Consider the following 14672-nt stretch of genomic DNA (forward strand, 5'->3'; position numbering starts at 1 on the left):
GGGATGTTTTCACCAGTGCTGTGCCCTGAGTGCACAGGGAGGTGAACATCTCCCTGTGTGCCTGTGATCTCACCAAACACCTCCAGAAGGTGTGGCAGAGGGGGTCCAGGCAGAGCCAACCCCTGTGCAAACCCCCCGCTGCAAATTCCCGTGCAAATCCCTGTGCAAAGTCCCCGTGCAAAGCCCCAGTGTCCCCAGCCCATGGTAGGGACAGGCAGGGACGGGCTGGGCCATCCCTCCCGTGTGCTCTGGGTGCAGGATCTGCAGTAGCTGCTCCTCCGTGTGTGTTTGGGATGGGGTGAATAACCGTGCTCAGCAGAGGAGGTGCTTTTTCTCTCTTGTTTGTTTCCCAATCCTGGAATTTCTCCTGTGATTTCAGAAATACAGTTTTCTGCTGGGTGTTAAAACATCCAGGTAAAAGGACCGTGGCCGTTGTGTGTGTTAAGACTGTGTGACCTCTTTGCTGCTCTGTGCTGGAGGAGTGCTCATGCAGAGCTGAGTGAGCAGATGAAAAGATTTCTGTGTGTGTACAATTATTCCGACACAGCTTTCAGTGGTATTGTGTTTGCAACCTTTCATGATTCTCTTTGCAAACATGTTTGAGCGCTGCAGCTCGGCTGATGGAGAAGGCAGAGACTGTTCTCAGAGATGTCCGACAAGTCCCAGAGCACCCCCTTGGCTGCCAAATTCCCAGATCAGGATGTCTGGGGCTGGTTTGGCTGAGTGGGGCTGCGGGATGAGCGCCGTGCCAGGAGCAATGACAACCATGTGCAGGAGCCTTTGGCGTGGGCAGGTCTCACACACTCATTCAGAAATGGGAACATAAACCCCTATTAATAGGGGATTTGTTGTTACACTTTGTTCCCTCAGCTCCTCATGTCCCTGCATGGAGGAACAAGGCAGGAACAAATGTTGTGCTGACTCGAGTGACGGTTTCCTGCACGTGCAACCTCCTCGGAGCTGCTGGAAGAATTGTGGTGACACCATATGAGGCACATCAGGCTCTCTCCAGCACTGGGAGACAGTGATTCTTGCCTTCAGATCATCCTCTCAAGCTGCCAGAGCCTAAAATAGCTCTTACTCATAGAGGAGCAATGGATGCAACTCGCATTCATTATCAGTGTGTCAGTCACAGCCCGTGCCCACATGGAAGTTTGTCCCTTCCCCTCACGCCCCCACGGCTTCCTCCAGGCTGGCAGAGCACGGCACGGTGCCTGGTGACAGGGATTGCTCCCATCTAACCCCCAAGCACAGCAGTGCCACCAGCACAGGCTGAGCCCTGGGAGATTGGAAATGGGAGATTTTCAGAGGCTGCGGCCTGGAACCGGGCTGAGGGCACGGCAGATCTGGGTCTGCCCAGTATAAACCAGCACAGACACAAGCCCTAAGGGCTGGGCCAGAACGGCAAAGGTGTAGCAGGGGTAGAGTGGGTCAGATGAGCAGTTCACAAACACCCCTGAGTTTACAGCCCCAGCTCTCTCTGCTCTGCAAGACCACCTCTGCCCTTATTTAGATTATTTGTGCACCTCTGTCTTGAGAAACCTGAGGGGAACCGCAGCAGCTCAGCCTGATGTGGCCACAAACTCCTCCTGAAGCTGCAGGATCTGTTCCCACCTGGTGCTGCGGACACCTCCCTTCTCTGGTGGCAGCAGCAGGAGCAGCAGCGATGTGGGAGCTCATTGCTGACCCTCAGGGCACCCAGCCCCTCTCCCAACCCCAGCAGACTCAGGGTGTGAGGACAGGGTGCTTGGGAGCCCTTTCCAGCGAGCTGAATGTCCATCCTGAGCAGCTCCTTGGGGCACAGGCCCAGGCTGGGTGCTGGGCCCCAGGCAGGCCCCAGCGCTGTGCCCAGCTCCTGCTCAGCCACCACCGGCTCTCCTTCACTCATCCCTGCAAAACACGTCCCTTTTGCTCCCCAGGCCACATGTTCAGCTTTACAGAGGTGACAAAGCTGTGCAAAGAGTGACCCCCAGCACTCAGCAACACCCCTCAGCACCCCCGGCCCTCGCCCCTGAATGCTCCTCACGGGCTCTCACGTAAGCCATGGAGAAAAGTGTCAGGCTGGGGGAAAGACAGATCACGAGCATTCCTGGCCCTGACATTTTCCTCCAGATATCTGGATTTCCATATATTTGAAAACCTAATATAAACAACAGAGAGAAAATTTGCATTTCGGGCAGTGAGGAATGAAAAATGGAGGCGGGGTAATGTATTGCTGCTCGAGGAAGAGGAATGACAGCGGTAGAGTCGAGCACACACGACAGCGCCCAATCGGCTCGTGGCAAACTCATTTCCTGGCAGAATATAGGGTTTCATCTGCTGGAACATTTAATAGGCATCAAAGAAAGATCACTTCCCTCCTCTCAGCGCAGATTGAGAGCCTTCGCTCCTGCTTTATTTTTGCCATTTTATTAAACCCTTTATATAGTTTTAATACAATATGTATGATCCCCCAGCAAACAAATAAATTCTTAGGCGCTTCCCAGATTCTAAGGATTTCTAATGGTTACGAATGTTTTATTTATATTTTCAGAGAGGCATTAAATATGCGACGTGTAAAAATATGCAAAAAAAAAAAAAAAAAATCAACCCTAATTTATTGTTCTGTTTGGAGCGGCGTTACATATGGAGTTAATTTGGGAAGCCTGGGGAAGGGGCTGAGCCCCCACACATCTGGGGTTGCTGCTGTGGCTGAAACGCCCCAAAGTGCAACTTCAGGGACCTTCTGTCCTCGCTCAGCTGGGCACAGGGGTGTGACATGGGCCATTCCTGGCTGGGACACCAGGAAGGGAGTTGGGAGCAGTGGGAGAGCCCCACACACACACACGTGGGTCTGACAAACACTTCCCCAAGTGACAAATACCCTCTTACTCCAGAGCAGCCTCCTGTGGCCAGTCAGAGCCAACAGCCCCTGCCCCAGAAGAAATGCCGGGAATTCTCATGCCATGGCAGAAAAGGCTCATTCCCAGCTGGCTAAATGGGTTTGGTGACTGTGGATCCTGAGCTCCCACTGGATTAATCCCAATACAGCTGGGAGACCGGTGATGGTCACTGCCACAGTACCCAGGGCAGAAAATTTTGGGGAAAAACTGTTTTCAGTGCTGTCAGGCAAGGGAGGCTCATGTGGAGGACAGCTGGGTGATGGATTACCCTGGGTTGACCCTAACCATGCTTCCCTGGATGTTTTGAATTCCATTTTCCATGGCTTCCCTAAGCCTGGGTGAGGGCTGGAGAAGCAGGAGGAGGAGGAGGAGCGCCCAGGATGATTTTTGATGACAGCGCTCAGCAAAGCTGGAAGAAGAGTATCTGGAGAACCTTAGTTATGGCTTGGAGCAGCGCTTTGCTCAGAGGTTCCCTTATTTAGGAACCAGAGAAATGCATCAGGAGACTTTCAGAGGCTCATCAATTCCGATCAGGTCTGGTCTGGACACACAAACTCTCCAGCTCAGGCATATCCTTGGCAGGCAGCTCCTTCCCCCTAAATTTCCCAGCACACACAAACACAGCAGTGCTGGCTGTGCCTGTATGAAGGATTCCTGTGTCCCTGCAGAGGGGATTCTGCTCCAAACTTCTCCCCTTGCCTGGGGATCTGCCTGGTGTGGGACAAGGCAGTGCAGGGTGCCCTGTGCTACCAATGACCTGGAGAGTGTCCCTGGTCCTGCTCCTCAGTCCCAGCGCAGAGCCCACATCCTGCCTGGGAGATGTCCTCTGTCCTGTGTGACATCCAGCTGTCACAGCACACGGCTGCTGGCTCGGCTGGCCAGCCTCAGAGGAGATTTGGAGCATCCCCAGCAGCTGAGGCTTCATCACAGAAATAAACCCCCAGTTAAGACAGACAAGGAAGACCAAGCATGGCATTCACCAGGAGGCTCTTGATGCCACCCGAGAATGGCTGAGCTTGCACAAATATATTTAGAAACCCTTGAGAAAGCCTTAATTGCACATTACAGATCTGTAACTGCTGCACCATGAGCAGCCTCCCATCAGGGACACGAAGGAGATTTTCACAGCCTTTCTATCCTGGGCCCTTCCCAGTTATTATTAATACCCTCAGAGTAATAAGAAATCAGTAAATCCCCCTAACTTCTCCTGAGGAGGCCAGGAGTGAGGGCCTGGCCCGTGCAGACACTGATGCGCGGCTCGTGCTGAATACATTGTTTGTGGTCCTGTGAGCACAGCGATGTGAGGTGACCTCCTGGTTCAGGGGAACCCGCGTTAACAGAGCTGTAGTCATGTTGATTCAGAATCTCTTTCATGTGTGTCCTTAGAAAAATGTATTTGCAGCCAGCACGGCTAGGGAGGGAGCGCAGGGTGTGACAGGCGCTTGTCCCTCCTGCGAGTCATTAGTGCAGACACCGAGGGACAGCGGGGGACAGAGCCCTGTCACCCTCCCGGGCACCAGCTGGCACCTGCTGGGGCAGAGGGGACCATGGTAGTCCTGTACAGGGTCACCCAGGCTCAGCCACTGCCCTGCCAGGCTCCCACCCAGTCTCTTTCCCTGCCACAAATTCCGCAGGGAACTCCAAAAGGCACCCAAAGAACGGAACCTGTGTGCAGAGCCCAGAGCCGGGTGCTGGTTCTGGATTGGACACAGAGCTCTCAGCCTGCTGGCCAAAGCAAAACCAGGCACCACTCTGGTTATCCCAGAGGGAAAGGGATGTGGGCGTGAAAAGACAACAGAAATAATTCTCTTGTCACTAACAGCTGAACTCTGTGACCTTAGAGGTCTTTTCAAAACTAAATGAATCTATGATTCTCACCAAATCCTTCTTTTTGTGTACAGACTTATCTCTTTGCATGTACATCTGCATTGTTAAAAGGAAAAAATTTTCAAAACCCTGCAAAACACAAAATATCTTTTTAAGGACCATAAAATAAGACATCTGAATTTTAAAAACATATTTCCCAATTAGCTTTGGGATGAAATAATTCACCAAGTTAATAACTTTTGCTGCTCCCATGCTTGTTTGGAGAGGGAACTATTCACCCTCCACTTCAAGCAAGGCTGCTGAGAGGTTCTGGCTGTGCCCCTTGCTTTGACCTGGTCACCTGTGTCAGCCCCAAAATCCAGCCTGGTGCTCCCAGCTGGCACTTGCAGAACCTTCCCATCCCTTGGGGTATGCAGCATCTTCCCCACAGACCCCCAGCCCATGATGAAAGAGAAAACAAAGAAAAAAAACCCCCACATTTTTCCAGGATTTTCCTTAAATGGCTTAAATTCCAGAAGGAGAGTCAGGGCAGTTGCTCTCACTGGTAACTCAGGGCTGGAAGCAATTTTCCATGCCTGAGGTGAAGACACAAGCAGCAATTCCAGCATGGGCTGGGTGGCAGATGGCAGGTGGCCAGGACACCTGGGCAGGCTGGCTGCTGGCCTCTGGCCAGGCAGGGAGGCAGGAAGGATGGAGGGAGGGATGCAGGGATGCAGGGAGGGAGGGAGGGATGGAGGGTGCTGCACTGCCCTGGCCCAGCTGAGCTCTCCTCCTGCTGTCAGCAACTGGACACAAAGGATTTTTCTCTACCCAGGAAATCCCACACTCTGCAATGGGAGTATGAGGATGGGACACGGCACCACGAGAGCAGGGATAAGGGAAAACACAACCTGAGCAAGACAAGACTCCAGGAGAGATGTCACTGTCCTTCCCACTCCTGAAGGGTTTCTTCCCACAAGGGTGTCTCAACCCTTCCAGCAAGGAATTGCCAAATATCTCTGTGAGAGTTTCAACCCTTCATGCTGCTCCTCTCCTGCAGCAGCAGCTTCCCCCAAAAGTCTCCAGGTTGGGAGGGGCTTTCCTGCCTGCTGACCAGGGACAATTAGCATCCTCCAGCTCCATCCCTGCCTGCATCCTGACACTGTGTAAGCAGTGTCTGGCAGCACTGCCAATCCTTGCCTGACACCAGGATGGAGCTGGACAGCACTGCCCATTCCTGCCTGGCATTGGGATGGACCCAGGCTTGGCCCTACAGCTGATCCCACAGGTTGCATCCTACTGGCGCCTGGCAGGGCATTCTCTGCGGCTCAGAGAGGCTGCAGAGCTCCCGAGTGGTGTTTAGCTTTCCAGGTTTGTCGCTGGAATGATGATTCTCATCACCACTTGAATTTAATTTAAATGGTTTGCTTCTGCTTTCATTTTATTGGCACCCATTAGATCCCCCTTGTACCTCTGGCATTTCCTTAATAGTCTTTTGACTCATCTGCTCTCAGGAGGAGAAACATTTTTTACAAGAACAATATGAAGTAACAGTTATAAAATCTGTAGCCCGGTGATAAATGTTAAGGACTCATATTCTTTTATTGGAAATTGCTGTCTTTCAAATGTTTAACAGATTTGTAAAAATAATTTCTCCAAAAGGTTACGGTTCTATTGAACTCCATTAGAGAGAGGCTGGGCTCTAAATCACAGCCACGTCCCGGAGCCCTCGCGCGGGGACACGCCAAAGTCATCACTTTCCCCCTCGTACACACAACTCCTGGCTCCTCTCCAGCAGCATTCCATCGCCAGGACACTTTCCTTGACCCCCAGGTCCCCCCGCCGCAGCCGAGGGGCCGAGTGCTGGAATCCAGGCGTGAAATGATGAAGGGCCGGGGCTGCGGCAGCTCCGGCTGCGCCACGACCTCAGATGGGAAATCGGCACCTTTTTTTTCCTCCCCCCTTCTCCTCATCCCGGCCTGTCGCATGCCGGGTGGAAAAGATTGTATTTATCACCTGTCAGGGCTTGGCAGAGCTGAGTTACGTGGAGCAGGACAGCATAAAATTATCATACACAAGCATGAAATTACAAAATCGCTCGGAACTGAACAACAAAATTATTTCATTTCTGAGGGAGGCCATTCCATTTTTTAGTCGTGACACCTCAACTGCCAAACTTTGAATTGAAATTGAGTGTGAGGTGCATGGAATATAGACAGCAATAACAAGCAAAGGCATGTAAACTAGCCATGCAAATACACTACATTAATGGCCCCGGAAACCTCCCACAGGAGATATGTAACTAAATAAATGTCACATGTCCCAATAACTCAACTTTTCTTATACATTGTGAAATGAATTATGCCGCAATCGGAGCACAGGCTGCTCCTGGCGACGGGGCTCCCATTCCCCTGGTGTTCCCATGGCCAGCTGAGGCTGTGCTTTCCCTCTGCTTGGATGCCAGAGGTGGGTGTTCTCAGCAAACCCAGCCTGCAGCCAGGCAGGACGTGGCTCCCCCAGCCTCAGTTTGGTGACAGCGCTCCCATGCTTTGTGAGAAATCCACGGAGCTGGGATGTGCAGGCAGCAGGAATCACAAAATGGTTAAGGCTGGAAAAGACCTTTAAGATCAAGTCCAACAGTGATGTTATTGCATCTGATCCCAACTCCAGAATCCCCAGGATCCCAGAGCAGAGCTCACATTTCCATCCCACCCTCGCAGCCGGGGCTCAGGGCTGCTCTGTATGCGCTGAAAGGTCTGGCAGAGCCACGCAGGGTTTCTTAGGCTGCCTGTGCCAGCCAGGAACAGGAGGGAACAGAGCTCCCTCTCCCTCAGCCTCCTCACAGGGAGCCCAGCTCTGCCAGGAGCAGGCCCAGCACTGTGTGAGGAGCATCACAGCAGTCCCATTTTATTGCAACCAGTAGCGTCCCGATGACTGTCGGCAAGAGGGTCCCGGAGGAGCAATATTTTACAAACACCATTTGTGTCACAGCTTATTGTGTGTTTGTCTGGCTGTCCCCAGGGATGGCAGCCAGAGTGGGAATAACACAGCCCCTTCCAGTGCTGGCACGGCCCTGGGTGCTGCCAGGGCCGGCTCCTGGGGCCAGGGTCTGCCCAGGTGGGCAGGGGGCACAGGCAGGAACTGCTGGGGTGGCCAAGCAAAATTGGCTTGGCTGGGGAGGAGGCTGCACGATCCATCACAGGCGATGGATTTGTCAGCTCCCTCTGCAGACCTGATGGGCTCTGCAGGGTCTGAGCAGAGCAAAACAAATGAGGTGGGAAATAAAATTAAAAACAGAGGGAAATCACAGTCTGGGACTGGGGGAGACACCCAGCTGCCTCCTGCTGGGCCGGATCACCCACTCCAAGGCACCACAACCTCTTGGTGATGATTTTGCTGGTTGCTGCCTGCATTCCTGCCTGCATGCCTGCCTGCATCCCTGCCTGCATCCCTGCCTGCATGCCTGCCTGCATCCCTGCCTGCATTCCTGCCTGGCTGGTGAGGAGAACGCCCTGTGCAGCCCAGAGCCAGAGTAGGATGTCACTACCAGTGAGCTTTCTCTGAGTGCCCCCAATTCACTCAGAGAAACTTCTGATCCCGGCAGACCCATGTCTATTAAATATTGTCCTTCTGCTCCCCTTGCTTTAAAAGAGGAAGAGGGATTTTGTAAGGCTCAGAGCTTCTGACTGGAGCCCAGAAGCACTGGAAGCACCTCATACAATGAGGAGTTCCCAGAGATCAGAAGTTCTTGGTGATTTATGATGGAGCAAACCTGGCCCTTACACCTCCCAGGCAAGCCTTTGATGTGGCTCTTTAATCCTTGGCCACCCAGTACTAATTATAACTGTAAGATAGCCTTTATAGTTAATTAAAAACAAGGAAGCAGCAGGCCCTGTGTTCTCCCCAGCTCCAGTACCCATCCCTTCCCTCTCTGTTTGAGCTGCTGGAGATCCCAAGGAGCATCCCCCAAAAGGCAGCGCTGATCCCCAGCCCTGTGCTGATCACCCACCCCACGGGGGCAGGCAGCACCAAGGGGTGCCTGTCCCAGGGTCCCTGTCCCCAAGCCAGGCACAAGCACAGGACAGAGAATCTCCTTGCCTGGTGCTAGGGGAGACCTCGAGAAGGAGCTGGTGCTGAGGAGTGGGAAGGGAAGGAGAAGGGAAGATGGTGCAGGGAAGCTGGGGGCTTCCTGCTTTTCCATACCCAAAAAAGAGACAAGCCCTGATCAGGCAGCTGGAGCAGTGAATTCCAGGGCATGGAAAAGTGGAGGAGGGAATCCTAGCGTGGCTCCTGGTGGTCCCTGGTGGGCACGGGAGGCAGCGAGTGCTGCTCTGCTCTGCCTGCTCTGCAGAGGGGAAGGAGAGGCTGGGAAATTATTATCAGTTTAAGTCAGTTCAACTTCAGTTCCCAGAAAAATATTGGAACAAATGATCAAACAAACTATTTATAAGCACCAAGAAGATAACAGGGTGAGTAGCAGCCAACATGGGTTTGTCAAGAACAAATCGTGGCAAACCGATCTAATTTTCATCTGCGACAGGGTAATAGGCCTTCTGGATAGAAAAGAAGCAGTAAATGTCATATCTTGACTTTAATAAGATTTTTGACACCGTCTTATATGACATTCTCACAAGCAAGCTGAGGAATCAGAGTCAAGATGAAAATACTATTTGGTGAGGGTAAAACCAGTTGAAAAAGTGCAGGCAGGGACTAGTCAGGGATGGTTGGATGAAATGAGAACTGCTAGATGGCTCTGTTCTGTATCCAGTGCCATTCACTACCTGGTCTGTGGGATGGGAAAAATATAATTATTAAATTTGCAATCTTTGAATGCATTAGAGAGCAGAATCTGAATGACAAACGTCTTGGAAAATGCTGGAGCTTGTTGAGAGAAATGAGAATTTATCTGCTGGATCCAGGTGCAGAGTATGGCCCCTGGAGCTCAGCATAACTGGGGAATTACTGGTGTGACAGGAGGAAAGGATCTCACACTTACTCCAGATCAAAAGTTGAAATTAGGCCAACAATATCATGATGCTAAAGGAAAAGCAAATGTTTTGCAGGGAAAAGGGAAAAGCATCATGTGTGATGGGTGGGGTGCAATTTCTGTCACCAACTCAGCAATGCCAAGGAGCAGCTGAGGCTGTTCCAGGTTAAGGAACAGGGGTCACCAGGATGGAGTCCAGAGGAGAGTGAGGAGAAGGATCAAAGACCCACAATGCTCTGCCTGGGATGAAAAACTGAGGAATTCTCATCTTCCCATCTGAACTCCCGTGATGCTCCCTCTGCAAGGTGCAAAGCTCTGATCCAGGTCAGGGAAATGCTGGGAATGGTTCCAGGAGCCCCGTGTGTGAGCAGGGCCATGCTGGGCTTGCCCAGCGTGCAGAGAGCTCTTCCATGCCATCCCTTACTCTGGGGCACTCCCTGAGCTGCCATGAGATCCCACATCACAGGAACATCCACAGCAGATCCCTGGGAACAGGGCTCTTTTCCCAGTGCTGCCAACCACAGCTCTGTGCACTTCCCTCACCCCTGTGCTCTGCCAGGACCCCAGGAGCCATCCCAGGAGAGCCAAAGGCTCCACAAGGAAAGGACACCTGGCTGTGACATGGAGCAGTCACCAGCACCCCTGCAGACACCAGCAGCAGCAACCTGACATCACTTTTGGCTTTGGCAAGGCTGGAAATACTCTGCATGTCCAGGGCAAGGGGGAACACACCAGGGGAGAGACTGGCACGGCCTTGGGAGCTGTCCTGAGCCGCTGATCCAGCGGGAAGATGGGGATGGACAGAGGTGGGTGGGTGGAACAGCACTGGGAGACCAAAGGGTGGGCTGGGGGCTTCCCCTGCACCCCCTTGCCCAGGACACAGCCGAGGGGAGAGGCAGAGAACAGAATTCCCGAGTGGAGAGCCCCCTCCCCGCCCCAGCCGGGTGCAGATGTGCCGGCAGAGCCCGGCCACAAAGAGTTAAAGCCGCTTCGCCAGACTGTGAATTCTCAGCGAGTCTCCCACATGCAGCCAAACAACAGCTTGACATTTTCCATCCTTCACGAGAAAGACAAAGGCGTGAAGATATTCCCATGATTCCTTTCTGCATGCCTAACTATGAGCTCAGGTGCAGCAGCATTTGCCCTGGACCGGCCTCATCAACATGAAGGGCGAACTCATCGTTTCTGCATCTTTCCTCGCCACTGCTTGATTAATTGGCTCACGACGACGCTGGCTGAATACCTAATGCCTCCCCTGTCCCTGTTCTTTCTTCACAGCCTTTTGCTGCATTTACATATACTTTATATTCCATAATTTTCACACACACACACAGGAAAAAAAAAAAAAAAAAAAATAAAAAAAAAAGGGAGCACATCTCGGTAATTTGATGTAATGACGGCATGTCACCAAAAAGAGGAATTAGAAAAATCTGTAGGTATTTAATTTATTCTTGTTTTTTTCAAGTAGATCTCTCGGAGAAAGGCATTAATATTCATGTGCATGAAAAAAAAAAAAAAAAAGTGCCCTCAAAAGGAAATTTCCAGCATTTTAGTTTAAATTAAATACATTTTTAAAGAAACAATATTTAACTGATAATGCTTAGAGGCAAAATTAACAAAAGTAGCAATTTCTACCTACCAAAGCAAGGTTTTGTCTCAGGGGTTTCCAGGAAAACTGCCCTGACATGAAATAACACTCTGCTTTTCTGAGGAGGGATTCAACCACTCCAAGAGGGAGGGCACGGGGAGGGAGACGCCTTTTGCATGGCCCTGTCTGGGATTTTTGCTGGACAATATTCCAGAGCACATCCCCTGAAGAGGTTCAGCTCAGGTCTGGGCTGTGCAGGCCCCTGGAGCTCCCTCAGACCCACAGGGGCTGCAGGGGGCTTGGGCTCTTTTATTCATCAATTAAGCACAAGAAAGGGCAAAACCAAAGATGATTTTGAGGGAAGCAAGCACAAAATGTTCAGTAAACACAACACAGTGACCGCTACAGGTGGCAACTCCCCCACTTAACTCCAACTGGGCTCATCAGGGAGAAAAATGGCAAAAACATTTGCAACTTTTCCAGGAATTCTTCCAGGAATTGACAGCAAGAGGCAGCGCTGACCAGCAGAATTTGTGGAGGGGTTTGCAGGTTTTGAGGTGGTTCAGGAGGAACTGGAGCAGGGACAGGATCAGCAGGTGGGGGACACTGGGCTGGGTTTTGTGGCAGGACCAGGGTAGGGGCTGGCACCAGCAGGATGGGCTGGAAGGGTGGGAATGAGGGAGCCAGAGGGGATGGAGCTCTGTGCCACCCCCACTGTGACTGGGAACAAGCACCAAACCCTCGTGGACAGATTAATCCCAAAGCTGCACCCTTGGGCTGCTGCCACCCAGCCCCACAAGGCACCCAGCACCATTCCAGGCTGGGAACACCTTTGGGATGCAGACACCCAGCCCCACAGAGCAGCACCCAGCACCATTCCAGGCTGGGAACACCTTTGGGATGCAGACATCCAGCCCCACAGAGCAGCACCCAGCCCCATTCCAGGCTGGGAACACCTTTGGGATGCAGACACCCAGCCCCACAGAGCAGCACCCAGCACCATTCCAGGCTGGGAACACCTTTGGGATGCCGACACCCAGCCCCACAGAGCAGCACCCAGCACCATTCTGGCAGTGGCTGATATGATCCACGGTGAGAGGAGGCTTCAAGGATGCACGTCCTTGACAAGGAAAAAATAAATCATGGGCTCTGGGATTGCCTGTAAATTCCTCCTCGTTAGCAGGGTTGGGAAGCAGGGAGGGCCTGGCTCTGCCCCACTCCCCCGGCTGCCTCAGCCCGGGCTCAAGGATCTGCTGGGTTTTGCACTTTGCCTCTCCTGCCAGCACAAACCCGCCCAAATCTGGTCTTCTGGAAATAAAACTTCCCATCTTTGTCCTGGCACATTACAAAAAAAAGATTATCCCCTGGATTAAATAAAATTTTGGGGTTTATTTCTCAAGTGTGAAAGGCTGAGCCTGCCTGAGGGGCTGGATAAGCTCTGGGAAGGGCCCCTGCTCCTTGGAGAAGCCGGTGGAACACTCAGGAAGGGCTGCAAGGGAGGGCAGCGGCTCTGGCGAGGTTCTAAATTGGTCTCCTGATATTTTATGAAATAACTTTTTTTTTTTTTTTTCCTAAAGTACTTCTTGATATTTTTATGTTTATATATTTTAACTTCGGATCGGACTCATAAAAAATACATGAGGAGTAAGTGGTTTCTGCAAATGTTTTATACATGATTTGGGAACAGATAGTATTCCAGGAGAAGAGAATATTCCTTTTTACGCCAGCAAGGGAGGAGCAGGGTTGGATAGGAGGGAGTGAAGGGGTTCCCACGGGCACAGAGCTGCTGTGGGCACTCAGTAGAGCCAGGTGGGTGATGCCACCTTCCCTAAAACCCCTGGTCCAAGGTGCCCATCCGACACCTACGAGCAACCCTCCCACTGAACACAGCTCTGTGGTGCCACGCTTCATCCCCACAGGGTTTTCCAGCCAAAACAGGAGGCAGGGAATAGGTGGGAAGTTGCCTGGTGCAAGGGGAAACTGGAAACAGAGGGCTGCACAGCAGAGGCAGGCACACATCCCATCTGAGAATGGCAACAGGGACACAACAGGATGAGGATGCTAAGTCAGGAAAGATGCTGAGCCAGGAAAGTGATGCTGAGCCGATGCCATTTGCTGCAGCAAGAGCAACTAAAGAGTTAACCCAATATTTCATCGGCTTCCTCCCTCCTAGCATACATTATCTTTTTGACTGTGTAATATGATGCAAAGTTTTTTAAATGATACAATTGTATTCTATTATATTCCCCTCTTCAGGGAGATTTTAGGCTCATTTTTTGCATGAATGATACCGGCTTGTTGCATTTCAATGCTGACACAGAGAGCTCTGTAGGCACACACCGCGGAGAGGGTTATAGCAAGTGCACGGATAAATGCAAAAACATATGGCAACATGAGGAAACTCTACATTTTTTATTATATAAAAGCAGAACTCGTGTTCCCAGATACAGCGTGCAGGATCTGAAAGATGGAGTCACCGTCTCCTTCAGATGGATTTTTATAGGATTTGCTTAAAATAAAATCTAAGCAGGGATTCTGTGCAAATTTTTCCCCTTTGGAGAATTGAACTGTGAATCAAATTTTGCCTGATCCACAGATGAAAATCAGTCCGGGGGTTTCTCCTCTGGGTCCCCAGCGAGCATTTGTCCAGCTTAAGTGAATTTAGAATAATCTCAGCTCCAATGAGGCCCCAGGTGCAGAGCTGGGCAGGGAGCAGGGATGGAGCCTTGCACAGCCCGGCATGGGGCAGCCAGGCTGCCCAGCCCAGAAATCACCAAAGAGAAGCCAAAGCCTCCTGCTCTTCCTCACCACAGGGATGGATTCAGCCCTGACAGCCCCACAGGATAGACAGAGTGCCTACACCAGCGTTTCCCAGCCCCCAGCCCCTGTCAGCAGCAAAGCTGAGGGGCTCCGTGGGAATGGGGCTTCTGTGGTGGCACATTCCCAATCTGGGGCCAAAGCCAGCATGGGGAAGCTTTCCCAGGAGAAAAGGGGCTGCTGCTGGCACCCTGGAGCAAGGCAGAGAAGAAATGCCATGTATCCCCTCTCAGGCATTGCTTCTTCTCCCTCCTCTCCTGCCTGTTCATGGCCCTGTCCCCCTGGACACCCTCAAGACCATACATGTCCGCCTTCCCCTGGCTGGAGGAGGCCATGGGAAGGTCCTGCAGGGTCTGCTCACAGCTCCTCACTTGCCCTGAGCCTCTCCCTCCACTCATCCTTCCCCACACCTGTCCCAGCCCACCTGCCCAGGTTGGGGGTCCCCTCCTCAGGGTCCCCACCCCGCAGTGCTCCAGGGGAAGGACGCTCTGAAGGCTGCCTGGCTGCTGGCGAAGGTCTTAAAAGAAATTATAGCCTGCATAAAAATATTCACTCCAGCCAAGGGCCTTAAACCATTCCCCTGAGCATTGAA

This window comes from Cyanistes caeruleus, chromosome 18 (assembly GCF_971803275.1).
Source record: "Cyanistes caeruleus chromosome 18, bCyaCae1.hap1.1, whole genome shotgun sequence".
In the NCBI taxonomy this organism is placed as follows: Eukaryota; Metazoa; Chordata; class Aves; order Passeriformes; family Paridae; genus Cyanistes; species Cyanistes caeruleus.